This window comes from Pinus tabuliformis, chromosome 2_2 (assembly GCF_031772625.1).
Source record: "Pinus tabuliformis cultivar Carrire ecotype Pingquan chromosome 2_2, CPIR1, whole genome shotgun sequence".
Taxonomy (NCBI): domain Eukaryota; kingdom Viridiplantae; phylum Streptophyta; class Pinopsida; order Pinales; family Pinaceae; genus Pinus; species Pinus tabuliformis.
The window spans coordinates 465,411,431-465,437,487 of NC_142300.1; positions in this window are offsets into that span (position 1 = coordinate 465,411,431).

The following is a 26,057-nucleotide window of genomic DNA, read 5'->3' on the forward strand; positions in this document are numbered from 1 at the left end:
AAGAAGAAAGTCCAACTGGATCTGAACATGTAGTTGATAATTGATGTGCATGACCACCAACACACACTAGAAGATCAGCACAGACACTGTGCATCAGTGTTTTGCTAGTTTGGCTGCACCCAAGTAGACCATGCACATGTTATCCGATGAGTTGGATGGAGGATCCACAACAATGCACTGGGATGCAACGGATGCAACAATTCGCTTCAGAAAGATGTCACCATGGAGTGCATCAACACCATCACAGAAGACCAAGCTTGGCATCAGCTCACCACCTTCACCATCGTAAGCATGTCAAAGAGTTGGTCTCATCACAATGGACCGAGTGTCAATGATTTCTTGAGTGGCTTGCTCAAGCCATTTTGTCTCACATGGGCACATGTGCATTGTAATGTAACATCTTTTCAAGTGGAAGTTCAAGTGTCGATAGTTGGATGTAACATTCATAGAGTAGATGAAGAGTCACGAGGGCAGATGAACTGTCATAAAGGGGAATGTCAAGGGTCACCCCACCCTTGCTATAAACAGAATGTCATAAATCATTGTAAAGGCTTTTGTTCATCCAAGCTTCTGATAGGACTACCATAGATAAAGCTTGGACAGTATTGTAACGAGGTTTGGCTTCTCCACTACGCAGAGCTAGTACATCTCTTTAGAGGAGCAGGCAGTTGTGGCTGTAATGTTTCGCTATTGGAACTAGTGTTTGGACATGGATGTATTGTATGACTGGAACTTGCACTTCTTGATATAATAAGGGCCAACACGTTTCATGCATAGGTTATATTGTATTTCAGCTATCTAGTTTACTCTAAATGATATATGTATTTGTTTGCTTACGCATGCATGTATGGACTATTATGTATAAGTATGTATAAATATTTTTGAAATGTGTTGTTGGTTTAACCATTACTTTGGATTGCTTTCTAACTTGCGTTTGAGCTTGTGATGCACCTTCAATCATGTGTTCCCTTCCAAGTCGCGTACTATTACCAGTTTCCAAGGGACTCACCCACCTCACCCGTAGTGTGTTAGAACCTCTCATGCACCTTCCTTGACATATTGCAGTTGTCACACGCTTGCTACCAATAGGGACATCTTACTTGCCTCTGTGTGAAATCATGGTCAAGGCATTAACATATGAACCACTGATAGGAATCCTACACAAAACGGTCTAAGGTTTAATTGGGACTTCTTGTCAGGGAGATCTTGTTACATGTCAACGGGTTTAGCACCGTCAACAAAACCATAAGCTAGTTTTCTCTACCAGCTACCCCTTAGCTCTTCTCATTTCTGTCAGAGAAACAATTCCAGAATTTATACAAAGTTATTTCTCTTGAACCCTTAAGAAACATCCTTATTTGTTTCCTTCGGTTCAAACCAATCTTTCTCTCCCACAAAATTCTATTACAGAACTAGTGTCATGGCATTTATCTCTAGCCATGTGTTTTTTTTCTTTCTCTTTTTTTTTTCTTTTCTGGTTGGTCTTTGCCTATTTAGCTGAATAATGCAAAAATGGAGAAATTTTCTTCTTTCGTTTCTACGCTCTTCTTGGGCATAACTAATTCCAACTATTTCCCTAACAGTTAGGAGTAAAGATCCACAGATAGCCCTTCACACATTCTCAAGAGTGTTAACCAAATAAATGAATTTTCTTTTTATTTTCAAAAAAATATAAATATTCACATCAACCAGTCTTTTGTGGACATTTTAACTTTTTAGTCAAAATAAAACAAATAAAACTCATGAATTATTAACCAAGGTGTTACATCTCCCCTCCCCTTAAAGGTTCACCATCCTTGGTGTTTTCAAATTCCATTCTTATTTGGAATAACATAGTGAAAACCTTTCTCATGTCTTTTTCCAATTCCTAGCTGGCTTCTTCAGGCCTAAATTTTTCCCATTGTACCTTGACTTGAGAAATGGATCTATTTCAAAGAGTACTTTCCCTCTGATCTAAAATTTGTATAGGTTCAACCTGAAATTATCCTTCTGGTTTGACCTGCACAATATTCTAGTTAATTACATGATACATGAAACACATTGCGAGTTTTAACATGAGATGGTAAAGTTAAATAATAACTTACTAGCCCCACTCTCTCCAGTATCTTAAATGGCCGGCAATACCGGGGAGCCAATTTAGAACAAATCCCTAATTTTAGGGATCTCTTCTTTGGCACCACTTTGTGATAGACATACCACCCACTTGGAACTCTTTAGGGGTTCTATTCAAATTTTCATAGCTTTTTTTCCTATCTTGGGCCTCTTTCAAACTCTATAAAGTTTTATTTACCATATATTCCATTTCTTGTATTAGGCTTGTCTCAAATACAAACCTATATTGTAGTTGGATCCAACTTACAAGTATTTGGCATTTACTTTCATATAAATGCTCAAAGGGACTAATTTTCAATGACGCCTAATAATCATTGTTGTATGCAAATTCTACCAAGTGTAGGTAATATTTCCATTTTGTAGGCTTATTCATGACATACATTCACAACATGTCCTCAAGAATTTGGTTAAGTCTCTCAGTATTCCCACCAATCTGTGGATGATATGTAGTGTTGAATTTTAAATATGTACTTGTTATAGCTGTCACAATAGCTCCCCCCAAAATTTCTTCCTTTTCAAAATTTTTGAAGCCTTGCACTAACCTTGTAACTTTCCCCTACAACTCAATTATGCCTCGGTATCTTAGTAGTAAGTCAAGTTCCCATTGGGCCTCTAGAGAGTCTGATTCTATGAGACTTAGGGTTCATCTTTTACTTAAGGTCACAAGGTCATAAAAAATTGGTTCCATTTCAGATAGAAATAGTGACCTGTGACCTCCTTTTCTAAAGCTATTTCTTAACCAAGTGAAAATTGCAAGGTCGTACTTTAGTTAACTGGCTGGCCTTAAATTTTGCGACCTTAAATGTCTTGTAACATTGAGACCTCTCACTTTGAGGTCACCAATGCAGTTTTACCTTAGATATGAAAAATGTGGCCCCTTCTTTTATTATGCTACCTCGCGAACTTGGCCTTAGAGGTCTCTAGGTCACCAAGTTGCAAGCTTATTCGAGACACCTTCCACGACCACTACGACTAGTATGACCTAGCAACCTAACAAAGGCCCTGCATGTGCGAATTTTCTATTTAAGTCACCCACCCACATAGTTCATTTGTTCATTTCATTGGAGTGCTTGACTGATAGAGAAGGTTAGGTCACTAGGTAGGGCATGTGACTTCCTCCAGGTATGTGACCCTTCCTCTCCCCCTGTAATCATTATTCCCTAACATTTGTCTCCCTCTGCGTAATGACCTTGTACCTTCCGTGATGGGGATGGTTTAATCTATCTCCATTTTCTCCTATAAACTCATTCTTCCCTAACACCCTCCAACCTAAATTTCTCCCATCTATCTACCCATTTCCTCTAGAAATCTAGCGAATACTTGGCCCATTCACCTTTGTCCCTTAGTCATTCAATTTTTAGGATCTAGTGAGGTCCCAAAAGCCACATTCCAAGGTTCTTTTACTCACAAATATATTTTCAAGAACATACTGCATGACCAAAAATCAATATAGCATAAAAATGGCGACCCTGCAACCTGTGACCCCATGTAACATCGTGACCTCTAAACCTGCAACCTCTCCCTTCCCGCGACATGCGACCTATGTGATCCTACAACCCTGTAACCTCTCCCTTCCCACAACCTCCGCAAATTTGTCACCCTACGACCTTGCAACTTATTCAAGTCTGCGACTTAGTCAGCCCAATCCACTAAGTCATTGATTTCACTTCGCTATTTCTTCCGAACTCTTGTGTTGTGCAACCCAACAACCTCCCTATGAGAAAGACTCTAGTGCAATACTTTTCCCTTTTCCATTGCTTTGAAGCCCTGTTCATGATTTTTTATGTTCTACATTATTCATGTTGCCTCTTTCATCATGGGATTACTTGTTTGATATGTTAGGCGACAATGACCTAAATTGCATCTCAATTTCCTATTTCTATGGAGAGATGTCACCTCCTAGAGTAAATTCTTCCCATAAAAGCAAAATGATAATTTCTCAAGAAGGCTACCAAGGACCAACACCTCCTATCTACCAGGACACTTATTGCAATATCAACAAAGCCACGAAGCTTTCATGGTTTGACACATATGTTGAGTTTCCTAATAAGGACATCCTTGAAGACCATAAAGACTTTAATGTATACAAAAATATCAAGAGGTCTCGAATCCAAAAATTGGCCTCTTATCTACATGTTTCCCTTGTGCAAAGACTATCAACTAGATCTTGCATAACACTTACACAACCCGATGGTGATAAGGAGTCACATAGGAAAAAACTTCAAAATTATCTCTTCTGCATACATTTCAACTTATTACAAGTTGTCGAAGAAAGAAGATACCTTGAACACCAATTGGTTGTCGTACTTTCCAGTACCAACTAAAGACATCGTATGGTCATGGTGGCAAGACCCTTCTAAGCTTCGGGTAAAGGCTAACCAAGTATATCAGACATAAGGCCTAAGGAAAGTCTACCAACTCTTGGATGAAGTAATGAATCAATTATACATGATATCTAATATTGATAAATTTCTCAAAACTTGGGTTCATATCATGTACATTGTCACCACTAGGGGCACAATCTTCAACAGGTAAATCATCCTAGCTTCAACACTCAAAACCAACATATATGCAACAAATAATCAAGAGGTAGATCAACCATCAGAATTCTACATGGAATCATACCTATTGGACGCTATATGTGCAATATTTCATTATGACGGTAGGTGCTATAACTCGACAATGAGTGTATAAGAGCACGAGCATCTAGAGTATAAAATATTTTTGGACCTGGGCTATAAAAGTGTGCCAGAGTCCACCTTTGAATCATTTATCTCCCCTTTGTACTAGTTCTTGTTCAGAGAGGAGACATTTTGCATGTATAAGAAAGCTATGGAGATGATTGCTAGAGTAGTAGATTCGTTCCCATCTAGGAGGGCATGTTCATCAGAGTCTTTGGCTCATATAAACCTCCTCACACACTCCCCAGGTTTGTCACAGACAAAGTGTTGCTACAGGAAGCATATTACTAGATGACCATAGGGTTATCAAATACACTGAATAAAGGTAAGAAAAATCCTTGGTCTATCTTCCCTTTCTTTATTGGTGCTTACACCATCGATATCTTTAAGGAGGTAGAAGCAAAAGTTGAAGAAATGAAGCTATTTTACTTTATGATTCTAAGTCACCGAAGGTATGACCCCAAAGGGGTGATGGAAGCACATTGTAAGAAAGAAAACTTTATCTGGTCATACTCACACAAAAAAGAGTGTCATGGGGATAAATCCAATAATTGGTACAATGTTTCCAAAGAACTAGGTCTAGGTGACCAACAAAAGAAGGAGGATGGGAAAGTTGAATAATCACAGGAAAACATAAGCCTACAAGCTAGGTTAGCCTTGCTCAAGAGTAATAAGGAACAACCAAAAACGAGAGGGAAGATAGAAAAGAAGAAAGTCAAAGAATTGTAAGACCCTCAAAGTGAGTAAGAAGAAGACGGGGATAACAAAACTTTTGAATAAAGGAATCTGAACTAGGCTACGCAAAAGAAATAATTAAAGAGGAAAAGCAAATAAGTGATAAAGCAGTCACAAAAATTAGGAAATAAGTAGCCTGATGATCTTCAAAAGTAGCAAGAGGAAGAGGATAGGAAAATAAAGAATCAAGAGGAAGAAGTAGAACAAAGGGCCTATGATGAAGAAGAAAAGAGGAGGAGAGAGAAAGAAGAGCTCAAGATGAAATAGAAGTAGGATGAAGAATTAAAAAACAAATAGGAGAAGGAAGAACAAGAAAAGAAAAGATTGGAAGAGGAAAAAAGGAAGGTAGTTGAAGAAGAAAAGAGAAAAAAAGAAAAACAGGAACATAGGAGGAAAGCTGAAGAAAAGAAGAGAAACAAAAAGAGGAGGAGATGAAGAAGCAATAGGAAGAAATCAACAAGAAGGTTGAGTAATATCCCCACCAACAACAACAAGAGTTGGAGGTGCAGGTAGAACTTCATTACATGTTCCTAAATCAACCCCCATCACCGAAGGGCACTTGACTCTTAAGGAATTTGGAATCCCTGATATGCCAATAGAGGAGGTCTTGGACCTCACGAGACTTACTTTTGACAAAGTCAATTGTAAGATTATGTTAGAAAATTATATATTAGAGAGCAATGGAACACATAAAATATTACAGAAACACAAACAAAGAAAACACATAAAAGAAGAGAGACACAGATATATGTGGTTCACCCAGTTTGGGCTACTTCCATGAAGAAAAATCGAGTCCTTCCTTTTATATTATTGAGCAAAATTAAGAGATACAACCTACAGTAGATCCACTACAATTTCCTCTTTTCTCTCACACAATCTCCTCTCTCTTTCTTGCTCAGAATACACATGTATATCCAGCCACAATACAGTTCCCTCATATATAGTGAGAGGTTGTATTCTAGGGAAAGGAAATATAAATTAAACATAACTTGTACCATCAAATCATATTCCCAATGAACGACTCAAATTGACTACAAAATTACAAATATTTTACAAGGCAATTTTACGTCTATCTTTATCTTCGTGGGTGCTTCCCCTGAACCCCTGCTGGGGGGGCTCATAAAAATCATTTTCGCCCCCCTGAACCCCCCTGATAGCAATAAAATGGGTGGTGATGTTGCCCCTTAATGAAATGTGGTCTAGCGTGACAATACCTCTGAATAAAGAAGATAATCAAGCTCCAGACCGAACAATCTCCCACTTGGAGACTGATTATAGCAATTCCACCACTGCTTCATTTGCTGGACAATGAATCCACTTTAGACATGGATGTTTCTCATGTTCATAATCACACTTGACAACTAATCGAAACTAAGTAGAACTTTAGTTTCTCCCTCGATGCAACTTTTCTTAACATATATGCAAGACTCTGGCTAGTGTGTAACTTTTCTAGCTTCAACTATCCATCTTCCAACATTGATCGTATGAAATGGTACTTGAGTTGTATATTTTTAGTCATGGAATGAAATGATCAGTTCTTTGCAATATGAATGTCACTCTGGCTGTCATTATATAACTTGTCCAACTCCTACTTCTCACCCAATTCATCCCGAAAACTTTGTAGCCAAATGATTTATTTACTTGCCTCTGTAGCAACAACATACTTTTCTTCTGTCGTTGAAAGTGAAACAACACTCTTCATTTTTTAAACCTAACTGATAGAAATTCCAGCTATAGTAAACACATACCCTATGGTGCTCCTCCTATTATCTCTATCACCTGCCATATCTGCATCAAGATATTTCTGTAGAGCAATGTTTAGACCACCAAAGAATAATGCTTGATATATGGTATGTCTCAAATACCTGAGAATCCACTTCACTTCCACCCAATTTTCTTTTCCTGGATTTTTCATGTACCTTCTTACAACTCCCACTCCATGTGAAATATTAGGCTTTTTGTGGACCATTGCATACATTAAGCTTCCAACTTGTGATGCATATGGAACTTTAGACATATAATCTATCTCTTCCTGAGTCTTGGGACACATCTCCTTACTTAGTTTGAAATGGATAGCTAGAGGTGTAGTAACTGGTTTTTCATTCTACATATTAAATCTTTCCAACACCTTTTGTATGTACTCACTCTGAGACAATATTAATTTGCATCTTTTCCTTTCTCTAGTTATTCTCAAGGATTTGTTTTGCAGCACACAAATCCTTCATTCCAAATGAATTTTACAATTTTCCTTTGAGTGCATTTATTTCTTGCATGTTAGAGCCTGCAACATCATGTTATCTACATACAATAAAAATATAATATAGTTGTCGTCATATTTCCTTTTGAGATAAACATAATGATTAGAGTGACATCTAGTATAACCTTGTTCAGACATAAACCTGTCAAATTTTAGATACCATTTCCTTTGAGCCTGTTTTAACCCATACAAGCCCTTCTTCAACCTGCACACTAGGTTCTCCTTCCCTTTGACCTCAAACCCTCGTGGCTACTGCATATAGATGTCTTCCTCCAAATCCCCATGTAAAAGGCCGCCTTTACATCTAACTTCTCAAGATGCAAATATTCTACTGCTACTAGACTTAAAATAGTTCTAATTGAAGTCATTTTAACAACATGGGAAAATATTTTGTAAAAGTCTATACATTTCTTCTGTGCAAACCCCTTCACCACAAGTATAGATTTATACCTTTTTCTACCTCCATATTCTTCCTTGAACCTGTAAACCATTTTATTCTGCAATGTCATTTTATCTACATGAAGCCTAACTAAGTCCCAAGTTTGGTTATGTACCAGTGAGTCCATTTCTTCTTTCATGACTACCTCCCACTACTTCCTAGTTTCTACCTTCATTGCTTCTTCATAACATTCTGGTTCACCATAATCAGTCAACAATACTTAATATAATGAAGGAGAGTATCATGCAGGGGATCTACTTATCCTGGTAGATGATCTTCTAGCACCACTTTCAGGTGTTTGTGGTTCCTGTTTCTGTTGTGTTGTTGTTGTTGTTGTTGTAGATGTTGATTATTATCATTTTCAGACACCTTTACTTTTTCTATGATCTCATCAAGCACTGTGTATTCTTTGTTTTCTTTTTCCTATTTCTTTCCCTGCATCTAATCCTTATACAAGGCCCTTTCATTGAATATGACATCTCTACTCCTAATTATTTTGTGATTTTCATAATCATAAAATCGATAACCAAAATTATTAACACCATATCCAATAAAGGTACATTTGTTTTATTTTTCCTCAAGCTTTGTTCTATTTTCTTTATTAATATGGACAAAGGCTTCACAACTGAAAGTCTTTAAAAATGAGTAGTTTACCTTTTTACTTGTCCATGCCTCCTCTGGAATACTACCATCCAAGGAACCTGAAGGCCCTCTATTTATTAGATAAACAATAGTATCTACAACATCTTCCCAAAATTGTAAAGGAAACCCTACATGCAATCTCATGCACCTTACATGCTCCATGATTGTCATGTTCATCGTTTCCGATGCAACATTTTCTTGTGGTGTTCTTGGAACTATCTTCTCTCTGCGAATTACGTGATCTGAAAAATACTTATCAAACTCTTTGCTGCAATATTCACCTCCACTATCTGATCTGAGACACTTCAACCTTTTTCCTATTTCATTCTCAACCAAATCTTTTCATTCCTTGAAAGTATCAAATACATCAGGTCTATTTCATATACAATAAATCTAGGTTTTTCTTGTTGCATCATTAATAAAAGTAACAGAATAACGAGAGCCACCGAGAGATGATACCTGAGCAGGTCCCCATACATTTGTATGCACAAGATCTAGTTTTTCTCTTTTCTTTTCTTTCCCAACTCTGAGAAATATGACTCTCTTATGTTTTCCGTAAACACAATTCTCACAGAATTCAAAATCAACATGCTTCAAACCTGGCAACAAATTTCCTAAGTGAAGAATCCACATCCCCTTCTCATTCATGTGCTCAAGCATATGATGGCACAATGTTGTATGTGCTCATGTGGAGGTGAAAGAATTATCATAATTAGAAATACCATTGCATAAATACAATGTATCAACCTTTTTCTCCTTTTGTTATTACTAGGTCTCCTTTAGTGACCTTCTAGTTTTTATCTGTAAAAGGTAGTTACACAAACTTCACCTCCTAACTACCTTGTTGAAATTAGATTTTTCTTCAGATATAGAACATGCATTACCTCCTTCAATATCCATTGGCTTTCGTTCTACTGTTAATTGAAATCTTTACCCATTCCAATGATTTTAAAGGGTTTATCATCACCCAAATGAACTTGTCCAAAACATCCTTGAACATAATCATGAAAATGTTTCCTTTCAGGTGGGGCATGGAATGAGGCCCCTAAATCTACCACCCAGGCATCAATAATATTTTTGAATGAAAGAATCAAAGCATCTTGCAACACATCACCTGTCACATTCACTTCATGATTATTTTCTTATTGTGCGTCTCCTTCTTTTCCCTTCTGAGACTTACAATCTTTCTTCAGGTGTCCTTTCTTCCAACATTTCCAGCACACCATCCCCAATCTAGATTTGGTCTGCCTTTCCTTGATTTACTGCGATATCCTAGGCTCTTTCCTCTTTACATTTTTCTTCCCCTACTCTCTGTAGTCAAATCATTACCTTATGTCTCACCTCAAATTTTCCTTCACATTTCCTCGCTACGGATTGCACCGATAACATCATTAAACTTTAAAGTACTAGATATAGGGATAGAGGATAGAGTTAGTAATGGCCATAACTAAACCATTACAACTTTTTGGCAATGAGAACATAAATAACAGAGCCCTAACTTTATCATCAAAATTTACCCCTAGAGAACATAACTCGCTGGTAACTATATTAAATTCATTTAAATGATAAAAATTTGATCGACCTTCTGATGTCATCTTCATATTAAATAAATGCTTCATAAGAAATACCTTATTTGAGGCCAAGGTTTTTTCATATATTTTTGACAATGCCGACATTAAACCCTCTGTTGTTGTTTCCTTTGAAATATCAAAGGCTGGCAACGCTGCTAGGCACAAACGTATTGTTCCAAGTTCCTTTTTGTTGAGAATATCCCATTCTGTCTATCATACTTGTCAGCTTCTTTGTCTTTCTGCACAATGGTAGGTATAGATCTTTCTAATACAGATAATCTTCCATCTACATCTTCGACAACTGGTAGTTTTGGCCGTTAATTCTTTCAACCCTAAACCTACCATCTTCCACCATTTCTCCGATTTGAACTAGAAAGCCTTCTCTCGTATGAGTTTATCAGCCAAATAGACGCTCATCTCTAATACTAGGTGTTAGAAAATTATATATTACAGAGAAATGAAACACATAAAATATTGCAGAAACACAAACACAAAAAATGCATAAAACAAGAGAGACATAGATATACATGTTTCACCTAGTTTGGGATACGTCCATGGAGAAATAACCATTCTTTCCTTTTACGTTATCTAGTAAAATGAGGAGATACAACCTACAACAGATCTGCTATAATTTCCTCTTCACTCTCACAAAATCTCCTCTCTCTTTCTCTCTTAGAATACACATATATGTCCAGCCACAATGCAATTCCTCATATATAGTGAGGAGTTTCCTTCTAGGGAAAGTCACCCTAAATTAAACATAACTACGAAATTACAATATTTTACAAGGAAATTTTACATATATTTTTAGCTTCGAGGTTGTTGCCCCCGATTTGCTGCTATGGGGGGCTCATAAACTCATCGTCGCCCCCCTTGGAACCCCTTGAAAATGATCAAATAGGTGACATTTTCTCCCCGTTACAAACTGGGTTCTAGCATGGCAATACCTCTGAATAAAGAAGATAATCAAGCTCCAAAACCAACAGATTATGCAGGGAAGAGGGAAGTATTATGGTAGGAACCCAACAAAGCCTTTGTCTCTGACTAAAAAGAAGGAGATTGCCTTGGATACCACAATAAATCCTGAGATGATTGCTTCGGCTGAAACTTCCTCTGTAACTGTCACTGATTTGAATCTAGGGAGAATGAGTAAGGAGATTGCAAAACTTTAGGAAAAAATTTACACATTTGAATAAAGGATCACTGATACTGAAGAGGATAGTAAAAGGATTGAGGAAGAGAGTAAATCCATTTTCCTAGATCACTCTAGGATGAATTAATTTCAAACATCAATCAAGGAGGAATTTGAGACCTTGAAAGAATCCATGGAAGTGGTATATGAGATGTCAAAACTACATCACACTGTGTCTCCTATATTAGTGATACATATCAACATGAATGAAAAGGCCACCATGCTAAAATAAGCTATCACATCTCTCAACAAAATTCATGAGTGGACTAATAAGTATCCAAAGGCACTGATAATTCTTCCCAAGAAGGATTGGATAACCACCCAGAATGACAAAGTTCAAATGCACATTAAGATCCAATCACGAGATAAGCTTGATAGAGACTTTGATAGGGTTCTTGCCTCCTACAGACATTTGCTGAGTGGGTTGGAGTCGGTGATTGAATTTCATGGGCTTCCTTCCACCAGACAGTTGGAGAATTAAGCAAGAAAGAAGAAATCCTATAGGAGATTCGAGCATTCCTCAACCATCTTAGGAAGGTTTCCAGTGTGGGACACTTACAAATCACAAATGAAAACATCACGCAGTATGTGGTGGATCCATTAAGGATGTATACAAAGTTTGTAACTCTATCCAATCAAATCAAGGTCAAGAAAAGAACTCTCATACCATATTCCATTGAATTCCTACACATACATGATGAAGGATAGTAGAAGGTGAATACAATAGATGATGAGTACAAGCTTTGGTGCAGCTACCTCATAGAGCAATTGCATGTAGATGTTCCAGAATGACCCATTACCAAGTTGTTAAAGTAGGATCAATTTCTTTTAGGTTATGCATTGAAAGATATGATAGAGTAGGAGAAAGTAGGAATTTGAAAATCCATGAGGAAGTCCAATAGTCACGGGTAGACAAAAGGTCACGCTCTCTTCTATAAATATACCCTCATGAAACATTGTAAAGGAATTTTAGCTTTGGACTTATTATGGTATATGGTTTTGAGAACTTAGGAACTTCTAGTGAATGCAAGGAGAAATTTTCTATTTCCACTTTTGGATTTGATGGAGATAATGTATGATGGTGCCATGGATATTATCAGCTTAACGAATCATAAGTTCCTATGATATTTGGTGTGCTATCTTTTCATATGTCTCCCTATGCTGTAAGACTCTTCTTTCAATATATGGATGGTATATGTTGTGTTTTCAGTATGCTTATGTCAGTAAATCCTTTTATTGATGTTGGAATTATATCATTCTATACTATGCATTTACTTATAATTTATATGATTATTGATCGTGAAATTATTCATGATTGGTTATCTACTTTTATGTGTGTGAATCTCATTTAAAGTCTTGCTACCATTATTTTTCTAGAGGTTTATTCTTTGTAATTATGTTTTTTCTATTCATGGGATCTATTCTATTTGATATTCATGAGTGATCGATTTGCATTTGTTGAAGTTTCATTCGTTCTCTTTTAAATGATACTCTCCCTTTCGTCGGAGGAAAACCTCAATCAATGAATTGAAATTCAGGCCTACATATTGGATGGGACTTCTAGAAAAAATGGTGTATTGTCTAATTGGGATTTTGTACTAGGGAGATCCCCAATTGTTGGCAACATTCAACATTGTCAACAGTACCCAATCCTGAAAATAATGAATTCCAAAATTTTGAGGTAAACTTTGGATCCCTATTTGATATGACTACCTTTTGGTATGCCATGAAATTTAAAAACCTCCCTCATAAAAATATAAACTATTTGTGTAGCTTTATATGTGGGTTGCACTGGAATAAAATGAGTAGCCTTTGTTAGTTTATCAATTACTACTATTATGGAATCATGTTGTTTATGTTTCAGAGGCAATATGGTAATAAATTCCATGGGTATCACTTCCCACTTCCACTCCAATATGGGTAAGAGATTAAATAGTTTAGCTAGATGTTGATGTTATGTTTTCACTTTTTTACATTCTTGGCACCTAGCTAGATATTCAAAAAGCTCCTTTTTCATTTTGGGCCAAAAAACTCTTTTTGAGGGTTGTAATCATTTTCTGGTATCCTGGATGGTCTGTAAGAGCTTTATTGTGGTCTTCATCCATAATTAATTGCTTTATTTTATCCTAATATGATATATAGAGTGTATTTTAAGAGATTAACGACCCAAATTTTCTAATATTATAATCAGTCCATTTATCTATATCATATTGTGTTTCCAAATTTTTATATATATGGTTATACTTTTGATCTGTTAATGCCCTTTTACTTGTTCCAACAAATTTGTTTCACATTGAATGATGGAAATCTAATGTATTTGTTTTAAACTCCAACTTAAGGTTTCTGTCATCTTATTCTCTTTTCGTTTTATGTGTCTAATGTCAAACTCATATTCGCTCAGAAAGACAATCCACCTAGCTTGCTTGGCGTTCATATCAGGCTAGTTGAAAAAGTATTTGAGACTTACATGATCCATAATTAGAGTAGAATTTATTTCAATCAAAATACTTCTTTTACATTTTAAGAGCATGAATTACAACTGCTAACTCTAGTGTTCTTTTAATTTTTGTGACTCATAGGCCAAAAGCATGCATCTCTTGCATAAGCACAATAACTCCTAGGCCTTCGAAACATACATCTATACACACTTCAAAGTCATTTTCTGGATCTGCTATTTTGAGCACTAGAGAAACCATAAGTAGGTTCTTTATTTTTTCAAAGCTTTCTTGACATTGTTGTGTCCACAAAAATTTTACCCCTTTTTTTGTAGGGAGGTTATAGGATGTACCAACTTGGATAATCTTTATATGAACCTACAATAATAACCAATTAGCCTTATAAGTATCTTATATCAGCCACGTCCTTTGGTACTGACCATTCAAGGATGGCCTTCACTTTCATGGGATCTAGTGTTATCCCTTCTTTTGAAATTATGTAGCCTAAATATTGTATCTTATCCTAAAAAAATCACATTTATTGAATTTTTCATATAATTGATTTTATTGCAAGGCTGGTAGAACTATTTCTAAATGTTGTTTGTGTTCTTCTAGTTCCTTAGAATATACGAGTATATCATCAATGCAAATTAATACAAACTTATCTAAAAATATACCAAACACACTATTCTTTAATCACATGAATGTGGCAGGTGTGTTCATGAGCCGAAAAGGTAACATTGTAAATTCGTAGTGTCCATCTATGGTTCTAAATGTTGTTTTTGGTATATCTTCCTCTATGATTCTTAGTTTATGATACCTATATCTAAGGTTTATCTTGGAGAACACAACAAGCCCCTTGACTTGGTAAAAAAGGTGATTTGTATGGGGTAAAGGGTATTTATTCTTAGTTATTAGCTTATTCAAGTAGTGATAGTCAATGCACAACCTAAAACTTCCATCCTTATTCTTAACAAAAATAATTCATGCACACCATGGTGATATGTTGGGTCTAATATACCCTTTAATCAACAATTCCTGCAATTGAATTTTTAATTCCATAACATTTGGTACCTTCATTTGCTAAGGAGCTTTGGATACTGTTGTGGCTATGGGTACCAACTCTATTTCGAAATTTATTTCCCTCTTTGGAGGTAGCCTGAGCATCTCATCTGGAAATACATCTTGGAAATCTCTCACCACCTCCAATTCTTCTAACAAATTGGTTGACTTGTTCAAATACTGATTTTCTGCTTTAATTGAAAAGTTGTCACCCTTTCCTAGCTGCTTTCCTCAATTCTAGTATTAATATTTGACGTATCAAAACTAGCTTAGGTATACCTTTAATAACTTGTGTTTCCCCATTGTCTATCACACAAGTAATTGTTTTCTCAAGATAGTTAAAAAGTGCTTCATGGATTTCCAGGCAATACATGCCTATAAGGACATCATAAGATCCTAACGACAATATGTTTAAACGGATTGCATTCTTTTTTCCATCCAACATAATTGAGAAAGATTTTACCTAATTAATGACTCTTCTTCTTACACCTGTGGATAAATGAGCTATCCAAGGGTTCTTATACTTTTCATCCACCCAATTTACAATTTTGTTCAACTTTACGGTTAACATAACTTAGCCTAGCACTGGTATCAATTAATACTGAAACAAATTAGCCAAAGATAGTACCTTCTATTTCCACCATAGTGGATTGGTGCTATACTTGTAGCTCCTCCAAGGTTGTGCTAATGCACAAAATATTATGGGCTACATCATTGACGGTGGACTCCTCTTTGACATTTTGAAGTTGTTGTACCTATTTTGTGTTGTAAGGTAAGTTTTCTAAAAGGTGGGGTCCAATGGAACCCCAAATTTTTAATGGCTCTCTATCCTTTCCGTTACATACCTTACTAGGTTCAGTCTTCTTGGACCTAATCTAAGTTTTCATTTGTGATTTTTGGGACTGACCATTATTTTTTTTGAAGTTACGATTATGCTCTCATCTACCATTTTTGCTTAAATTTCCTACTTTTTGCCCCTTTACTGTTTTTCATTGCTCGTTCTCACAGTTCGTTATAACTCTTTTGTTTGACTTGCTGGTAAAAAGTCTTTGCCTTCCATATAACCTCATCCATAGTCTTGGGATTATCACACTCAAATCTCTCTTTGAAGGAGAGTGAAAGGCAACTGATAAAGCACTCGATTTTTTCTTTCTAATCATTAATATAAGGTACATAAGGTAATAGATTTGTAAAATTAGTTATCAATTCGTCCATAAACATTTGTCCTAAATCCAATTCATCAAAACACCTTCGCCTGATCATCAAAGTACTATTCCATGAGATATTTCACCTTAAACAATCAACGAAACTCCTTTCACTTAACTTCCTTCCCATCTTAATTATGTATTTTTTAAAATTCTTCCCACTATAGGGACGACTTTCCTTAAAAATGGTAAATGCCTAACTTAGCTTTTAACTTAGTGCTATAATCATAACCCTAAAAATACAAGTTTCTGTTTAGCAACCATGCTTATGCCGCCTCCTTATATTCCCCATCATAAGTTGGGCATCTGAATTTTCTAAATTTTCCAAACAACTCTACTTTAGGTTTCTTTTCTCAGCTATATTTAACTTTAGATGAGCTATGTTCCTCTTCTTCAACTTTTCGCTTTTGACCATCAACTTCCTCTTCCACTATTTTTACATTTAAATATTTCTTCCTTGTTTTCTCCACCCTTTGTTGCCTCCACAGTGTTAGAATTGAGTTTATTTGTCAAATTCTTGATTATTTGTTCTTGCTCTGCACTGGCTTTTAACAATCTTTCATGATTAATATGATAATTTGATATTTCATTTTTCATATCCTTCATCATGTTTAATAGTTCCCCAGTGGGAAATTGGTCCTGTTGGACTAGATGCACATATATTTCATCTTCACCAATTTGATTACCTTTGGGAGGTTCTACCATGATGTCTTTCTATATCAGAATTTCCTCCTTTGTACCAATTGTGCAAAAAATAATAATAAAAATGTTGTTAGACAAAAATGGAATTCATGATTGGCCCAAGGCCTCAGTTTTGAACTCATGCTTTGATACCGCCTGTAACATCCCTCATTAGAATTCCTTATAACTCACTAGGATCCTAGATGAATTTTTTTCCTTTTAAAAGAAACTCAAAGTCTACAAAATTTAATTTAATTTTGTCTTAAGGAGGCTAAATAATGGGGACCATATTTATAGAAATATGATGATTTTTTTTCTGAAATATTTACAAGCTTTCCATGAATTCATTTGACACCCACAATTGATATTTCCAATTAGGGTTTGGTATTTGTCTTGTAGACCTGTATGTTGGAGCTTGCTCTTCTTATATATATATATATACACACACACACATTACCTTCATTTATATAATCAACTTTGTAACTTTATATATTTTGTTACATGGAGGCTTATTCCTCTAAAAACATGTGTAACATGGTTATCTTCATGATTCACTGCTCATATCTTAAGACAGTAGGGTAATATCGTTCTTATGAAAATGATTTTAAATTGTTTTTCACTTTTATTTTGTCTCCCATAGCGGGATGACGTAACATTAGTGCGAGTTGTAATATATGGAGTTTTCATTGAATGGTTGTATGATATTAAAGTAACTCCATAATATTATTATGGTAAACTATATGTATTAATAAAAACTATCACCATGGTGTACCCTTATGAATATTACAACGGAGACTCGAAAACTAGACTTTGCAAGTTGTAAACCATGTAAACTCTCGCATGGCAATATGTTGGGAACTTTGTCAACGAGTATGGTGCATTTGACATGTCTTGTCATCGATGGTGCACATGTTTTAAGGTTTATATTGATGGAAAAGGAAGCCTAGAGTGGTTTTTAGGCAACTACCCTCACCCTCGCTGCCATCCCTATCTCATTTGCTCATCCTGCTTCTTGGAAGTGAGCACTGCAACTTCAGGATTTTCTCTTATCTTATTTCATTTGTTTTTGTTTCCACAATTTCAATTTCTCGTTTTTGCTTTGGTTTCCAGGGTACTAAATCTCTTAAGAAAAGTTATTGGTTGGTGGACAAAGTATTTTATGCTCTTTAAGGTTGGGTTCTTTACTTATCTATGGAAGGAATACATACAATTGTCCTTTGCGTTGTTAATTTATGATTTCTTTTGGGTTATTTTTCTCTCCTGTATCTATGATATCTATTTTCTTATTATGGCTCATGTTCTCATTTTTTATTCCTTGAAGGCTCACAATGAGTGTGTCTCTTTCTAGATAGCTATCCACTAGTCTTGAAGGGATCTAGCGCTGCCTTATTTCCATGCCTACTTTAGGTAAACCCATATTTTCTTAACCCTGAACCTACCCTTTCTTGCATTGTCAACATTTTAATTCATTTCTTAATCTATTGTCTCCCTTTCTAAACTTCAGGTGTAGTTGGTAGGTTATGGTAACTTATATAGTTTTCAGGTACAACCATGACTCTTCAATTGTGATTAGGCCATGAGTTCATTTACATGTATTTTGTTTCTTGTTTCTTCATAATTTCTCCATCTTCCTGTGAATTCTAATTTATTTTTTCTTTATTTTTTCCACGAGTTCAAACTTCTCCTTGGAAAAAATAAAATATGAATAAAAATTCATTGTTAAAGGATTCTTTCTTTGTGGAGTCACTATTTTGACGTTCCAATTTCTCATGAATTATTTAACTTTATTTCAAGGTTCTTCGACTGTGAGGTCAAGACCCTTTTCTTGGGTTTTCAAATGTTAGGGTTTTGAGCCAATGTAGCTCTTTATATTAGTGTATTTGATATTTTCAATTGGCTGGGCCATTATAAAAGTTTTTCGAACCATCATGGATACATATATTTATCTTTACACTATTTAATAAATATTTCTTGTTGGTCATGTTAACTTGTTTCTCCACGGATGCATTTAAGCCCATTTTTTGGATATTACTCAAGTATTTTTTTTATTTACTGTTAATATTATGACATTCACTGTATTATTTATGATGAGACTCTTTAGAATTTAACTCCGGTCCATTCTTGAAGACTATGTGTATATTGTTTCTGTTTTATGGCATAAGTTTTTAACATACTTTAAAAAAAATTATTTTGTAATATGTATACAATATCAATTTCTTCCTCTAAGAGAATTTTTTCTAATTTTTTCTATAGTTAGAGCTTAAATTTTTGAAAATCTAATCATTGTAAATAATATAAAATAAAAAGCTATTCTTTAATTTATCTCTTTATAGTTCTTAAATTTTACACAGAAAAGAATACTTGTTTTCCTGGTTTGGAGTATCCACCCATTCCTAGGGTTTCTTAATAGTAGAAGGAAAAATAATCAATGCGTGATAAATTTATTTTCAAGAACTCTGTATTTTTCTTGTTCATTGTTTTTCATCTATAATGTTATGAATTTAATTTATGTGCACTACATTATCTAATCGGCCCGAGATAACTTGAACATTTGTATGCTCTCTCTCTCTCTCTCTCTCTCTCTCTCTCTCTCTCTCTCTATATATATATATATATATATATATATATATATATATATAGATATATAGATATATATATATATATATTCATATATATTATAAAATCGTAGTTCAGAAGACCTTGGGGGACTTGTCATGGGACCTGCCTTCTCTTCCTATGACCTAAATATCTAGAACCTAGGATTGTTACCAATACATAGAAGTGACAATAAACCTATCCACCTGCTTCTCTTTAACTAACTTGTGTTCAATCTATATCTATTTAACCCTCTATATGTAGGTTCTACTGTGCACGGACATATTTTCTTATTTCTATAATTTTCCTTAGGCTACACCATTCTTTATTTTTTTGGCATAATACCCTAAAGAATGCCAATTACTAAAGTATTTAAAGAGACAACCATGCCACCTTTGTGTAACACAAAACCATTATCTCTGTATATCTAATCGCTCCAAGTCATATTTCTATATAAAAAGGAAAAAAATAAAACAAGGTCATGGGATGCATTTCAAGTTGAATGGAGATGAAAAATATCACAATGGGTGTCACTTATGGTTAATTAATGGCTATGGAAATTCGCATTGGAAAAGGCAACATGTGATAAAGGAAAATTTAATTAAAGGAATAAAGGAAAATAGGAGAAAAGGAAGATGAAGAGATAATAATATCCATGCAAAGGAAATTAGAGAGAAAATAATGGAAAATGGAATAAAATGGGAAAGGAGAAGAACAGACATGAGATATCAACGATAAATGGGCACTTGGGAAACAATAGATGATTTTTTCTCATCTCTTGATCAATTTTCAGAAATTTAACTAGAAGAAGAGAGGGAGAACACAAACAATGGTGAGGCAAGGAAATCATGTGAGTGTAATAGGATGTTTGGAAAACAGTTAGTAAGGTAGAAAATAGTGGTGGAATTGCAGGTAACAGTGTGCATGTGTGATTTAGCATGTGGAGATTCAATGTGTGGTACATGCACGTGGTTCTTTGGTTATTTTGTTGTCATAGGCATGGAATTTTCCTGGATTAATAGTGCTTTTAGCCCTGCATTTCGATTTCCTAGATAGCCATGATGTAATGGATTTTATAGTTAGATTAAGATTTGGATGGTTGGTAGGCTTAGATCCCGGTTGAGGTGGTCTTAGGAAAATTTCCAATGGTCAAGGGTGGAGGAACATGTCTATGGAGCTGGTGAAGGAAGTTAGAGGCATCCAAGCTTATTTGGTGTTAGTGATTTCTAGACCGATTTAGGGGAAATCACTATGATTGAGGGTTGAGGTTGATTGGCCTCTAGAATCCTTGGTTGGTTCTATTTTGGTTTAACCCATATGATCCAATATTCATTTTTGGAATATGGCACGAGGGTGATTGGATAAAAGAGATATTTGTTTCATCCCAATCTATTGTTGGGTGGTACATGGAATTCTCTGACTTGGTTGGAATTTTCATATGATTAATATGAGTTATCTTTCCTATTGTAATATATGAGCACATGTACTGGTTGTTATGTTGATATTAATTTTTATTTTTCATGGATTCTATTATGTTTATATGTTGGTTATAGGCATGGTTGAATGATGTTCTCTTACTGGGGATCTTGTTCATGATTTGATTAGTTATGGAATGGTTAATGTATGCATGGGATAACAAGAGTTGTTGCAATTAGATTGAGAGGGCATTAATAGTTCTTGATGATTCTCTGACGAAGTTAAGAAGATCATGACCAGATATGCATTCATGACTTGTAGCTACTATGCTTACCGTATGTTTGACAAAATGCCTATCATGTATTATGCATGTCTTGGATGAGATATCACTCTTGTATTGATTTTTTAGACTTGTCATTATCCTATATATGATTTTCGAAAGTTTTGGGTTCTTTTGGGTAGTGGCATGTAGGCCAACCTTGTAAAAGTGGAATAAATCTCACATCCACACAATATGAACTAGATAGTTTTAGTTATGATAGCAGGAAGGAAGGCTCATGAGTGCGGTTGGAGCCTTCTAACCACATGCACAGTGTGTTAAGCTTGTAGTTGGGCTGTAAAGCCTGAGAAGTGAAACTTCCTTCTCAGGGATTGATCAACAGTGGTTGTTGTCAGACACCTGGGTCATCTGATGTCCCTAAGGAGAGGCAATCCATTTTCAGTTAGTAGACTACACTTCGATAACTAAAACCTGGAGGTTGGGTCATGTCATAGTAAGACTAGGCTCACATTTACCCTGGAGAGCTTGTAAACTCGAGTAAATGTGGAACGGGGTGGTTATAGGGTGGTATGAGCGTGAGGTTGCAGCACTGGAACTTGGGGTACATGCCAACGATTATGGTTATCTCGTGTCTAGTTATTTTTACAATTGTGTATTATTATCATGCGTTCATCATGATGTTGATATGTGTTTCTATTATTATATATATCATGCTAATATGGACTAAGTTGTGCAAATGTGACAACCTCCAATTGGAGAATTTAATGATTTTAACATATTCCTATTATGCAAGGACACCAAATTATTTGTTGGAAACATGTGAACTGCTGCATTAGATAAATCTCTTTCTATAGGATGTAAACTCATATCATCCCGAGACATAAGAAAGTCCCAATATTCAAGAATAGGTTCTATGTTTCTTATGTTATTGAGGACTCTATGAAAACAAGATTGTTTCTGATTATTCCCTTGTTGGTGAAAGATTGTGTCAAGAGTGACAACAATGTTGAATTTGTTCCACAATACTTTCCTTGTTGTATTACCTGCATACAAAGGCTTATCTCTGACAGGAGGCAGTTGGCCAAGTTCACCCACAAGGATGATGGATCTCCCACCAAAAGTACAATTCTTTTTCTCTGGAAATGCTTCTCGTAACTGAGCATGTATTTGCATAAACAACCTTGATCCCAGAAATATCATTTCATCAATCAATATATATCTAACATGGAGCATTTCTTGTTGGAATACTGCAAGTGACTGTCCCTATAGTGGCTGCATATCTTTAATTGGGATTTTTAGAGCCGAGTGTATTGTTTTTGCATGTACATTAAAAGAAGCTATTCCTGTTGGTGCAAGAAAAAGCAAAGGGCTTCTTCCATCACTTGATGAATTATAAAGAGCTTAAAAAATACAATGGATAAGGAAAGACTTCCCAATGCCCGTAGTGCCCTAAATAATCCTAAGAAGAGCTTCATGAATTTCATATTCAGCAAAGTGCCTTAACATAATCTCAAAAGCAAGTTGTTTTTTTTCTGACAAAGAACCTCGAGATGCAAATGTTATATTTGATAGGTCAACAATATCACCCGCTGATTTTCCAATCCTTATAAAATTAGTAGCTTCCTCTGCAACATCATCATAAATAGTTGTACTTTCCCAGTCAATGGATATATCAAAGTCCCTTCGACCAAGGGTGTGAAGATCAGAAACATTCACATCATTTGGTGGAACCAAACAAGAGAAAATCTGCCATTCTTGAAAATCATCTTCAACATTCATTTCGTGGTTAGAAAAATCACCATGTTCTTCATCTTCAATATTGTCTATAATTGATGGCTATCGATCAACATGCCAAGCTTGATATTGAAAATTCCTCCAACTTTCAATAATAACTTCAGCTGAAAGGCCAATTTCTGTAGAAATGTCACAAAATAGCTTGTACAATAGCAGTTCTGACTAGAAAAAGGTTTCAAATTCCTCTGAAGCCTCACCGGGAATAGAATAAAACCATGGCCAAAGCTGAACAATAACATGAACATCTCTAGCCTTCCATGGATCTTGTTTACGCTTGCTATCAAATGTCCAAGATCTTGTTGTTTCTATCAAAGATAGATGTTCAAGGAAAAAATGTCTCTTCTGATAATGTTGAATGAAAGTATTCTCAGATGAACATTGCAAGCCATCCCTTGATATTTTCCTAAAAACCTTTCTTCCAACATTTAAGGAAACAAATTTCCAACTACAAACAACAAGAGGCAGCTTAAGCAACATATGGCATGTTTCTTGTTCTCTAATGTCATGGTCAACAATCGTTTTTGCAAGAAATTTTCTATATGCACATAAAGTAGGATCCTCAGTGCCAATAGAATCTAAAATTCTAGTTAACATATGATGATGAATTTCAGACCTTTTTTCTGCTTTCGATACATACTTAGCAATGTATTTCGACAAAGCATAGCGAGAAAGCACCGGTTGGCAATCAACATTTGCATGCCACATTGTTAGAAGGTCAATGTTATGTACATTAAGCCTGTCATCATTTCTTGCTGGCTCATATTTTTTTCTTCCTTGATCATCTATGAACAATATTGATTCACCACAAAGATCCCATGGGGCATTGTACCGACATGTTAGAATAGCACCCTTTTTGTGCAAACAAGAACCCACAGTACACTTTGTCTGCCTTTGGATATGGTTTAACAATTCTTCGTAATCATTATGAGGATCACAAGAGAAAACCTGAACAGTATTCAATAGGCAAGGGTCATCATTGAGGCCTCCTGGAACCATTATGTTGTGATGATTGATGTCACACAGATTCCATGCTATTACATATTTGTCGAAGAACATCTTTGCAAGTTGTACATTAGAACTATTTGACCAATCATGTATTTCCATGTCGGGAGCACCTTCTAACCATAGGAAACCATGGATATGCTCTGAACCTCTGTGTTGCCACTCATATCTGAAATAAATGAACATATAGTTACTACAAGCAATATAAATAGAACCATAATAAAAGTTGAAAAAGTATAGAACAAAAATTCAACACAAACCTATACCAAAAGTCTTTAGCTTTAAGGTAATTTTGGATAACTTCCTCTCAAAAAATATTGAATCTGTGGTGCATAAATGCCGCAACAATAAGAGGGTACTAGATAACATTCTTAATTTTCATACGATGCTCATTTGAAGAACGAGAATGTGGATGTATGGGCATGAGGTTATGCAACTCTGGCCACTTTGTGTCTTCTACACTCAAAGTAAAAAATAAAGATGGACATCCTAACTGAGTAATCATGTCCATCAATTCAAATCGAAACTTAGTCCAGTATGCCCTTGTATCTCTCAGACAAGAACCAAACCGCATAAGATTCTCAACCAACTTATTATCCGGTAAATCAAATAGTTGGTGACGCAACTCCTCAACTGTTGTAGGTGAGTTATCATGTAAATGTTTCTTTGCAAAAACTACAATAGTTGCTTGGCTCTGATGCCACATTATCATGTTTAATAGGTAATATCGAAACCGAGGATGGCTTCCAAATCTCTGATCATAGTACCTAAGAAGATGCAATGCATATTCATGAACTTCAACACTACAAACACATGGTTGCAACCAATTAGCATCACTAGTGGGGAACAATGTTGGGAATGCCATATTGAACAGCCCCTCTGTATTATATTAATTCACAGGAGAGGTTCCAATAGTGGGCCAATCCATGTCTTGAACACGTGAAGAATGAAAATTATCAAGAAATGCTCTAATTTCTTCCACTTCTCTGCGTTCATTTGGTAGGCGAGCAACAAATACAGAAGGATGAGAGGGAAAATGCTCAGCATGAAACTCTTCATTATTAGTTTCATTGATCTCAGATTCTTCAGTATGAAAATCAACAAATTTAAGCCTAGAGGAGACATCTGTTGAACTTTCAGGCAGAGCATTCAGTGAATCATAATCAATTACAACATCTCGATAGTATTGATCACATTGGATTTTGAAAAGCAATGCATCCATCACTCGAGATCTTTTGACATAACATTCATAATATTTAGACTCAGCGCCATGTCTCCTCACAATTAGAAAGTCAATATCTTCAACACGTCGGGGAAGGCTTCGTACAATTGTAGAAATATCTTGAGGAAAGCTAATTGTATGACCACTATACTTATATTGCCCACCTCGAGCATGTGTCACTTGCAAAATGGGATTCACACGTGCTATTAGCATTTCTTCAACTTGAGTAAGAATTCTTAAAATATGAGGTTGCTCACCAAGATCCATGTTATTATACCAAAAAAAACGATGGGCTCCTCTTTCACTCTTACATCGTCTGCAAAGAGGTCCCTCGGAATGTCTAACAACAAGGATTCTGGGATATGATTGTTGGCAAATGTGGCACATCTAGACAACTAACAAGCTATCTATATTTGCTCAAAACCTTTTATGCACTGCAATCATGTTTTCATCAAAATGAATATGACCTCTACTCACCGAACCATGTTGAAAACCATTTCGATGAGTAAAATCTCTTCTAATATTTACTTCATCTTCAAGAACATGAGATTCCCTTCGCAAATTTGAACTGTGTGGAATGCATCTATGAGAATGTGTTTCCAAATTTATGGTGTGCATTTTGTGAATCTGAAAGGATGTAAAGGTCTCTCTATCATAAAAGAATTTAAAATTTAATTTGCAACTAACTATAAATGAAGAAAATGAAAAAGAATCAAATTCATTCAAAATTTACATT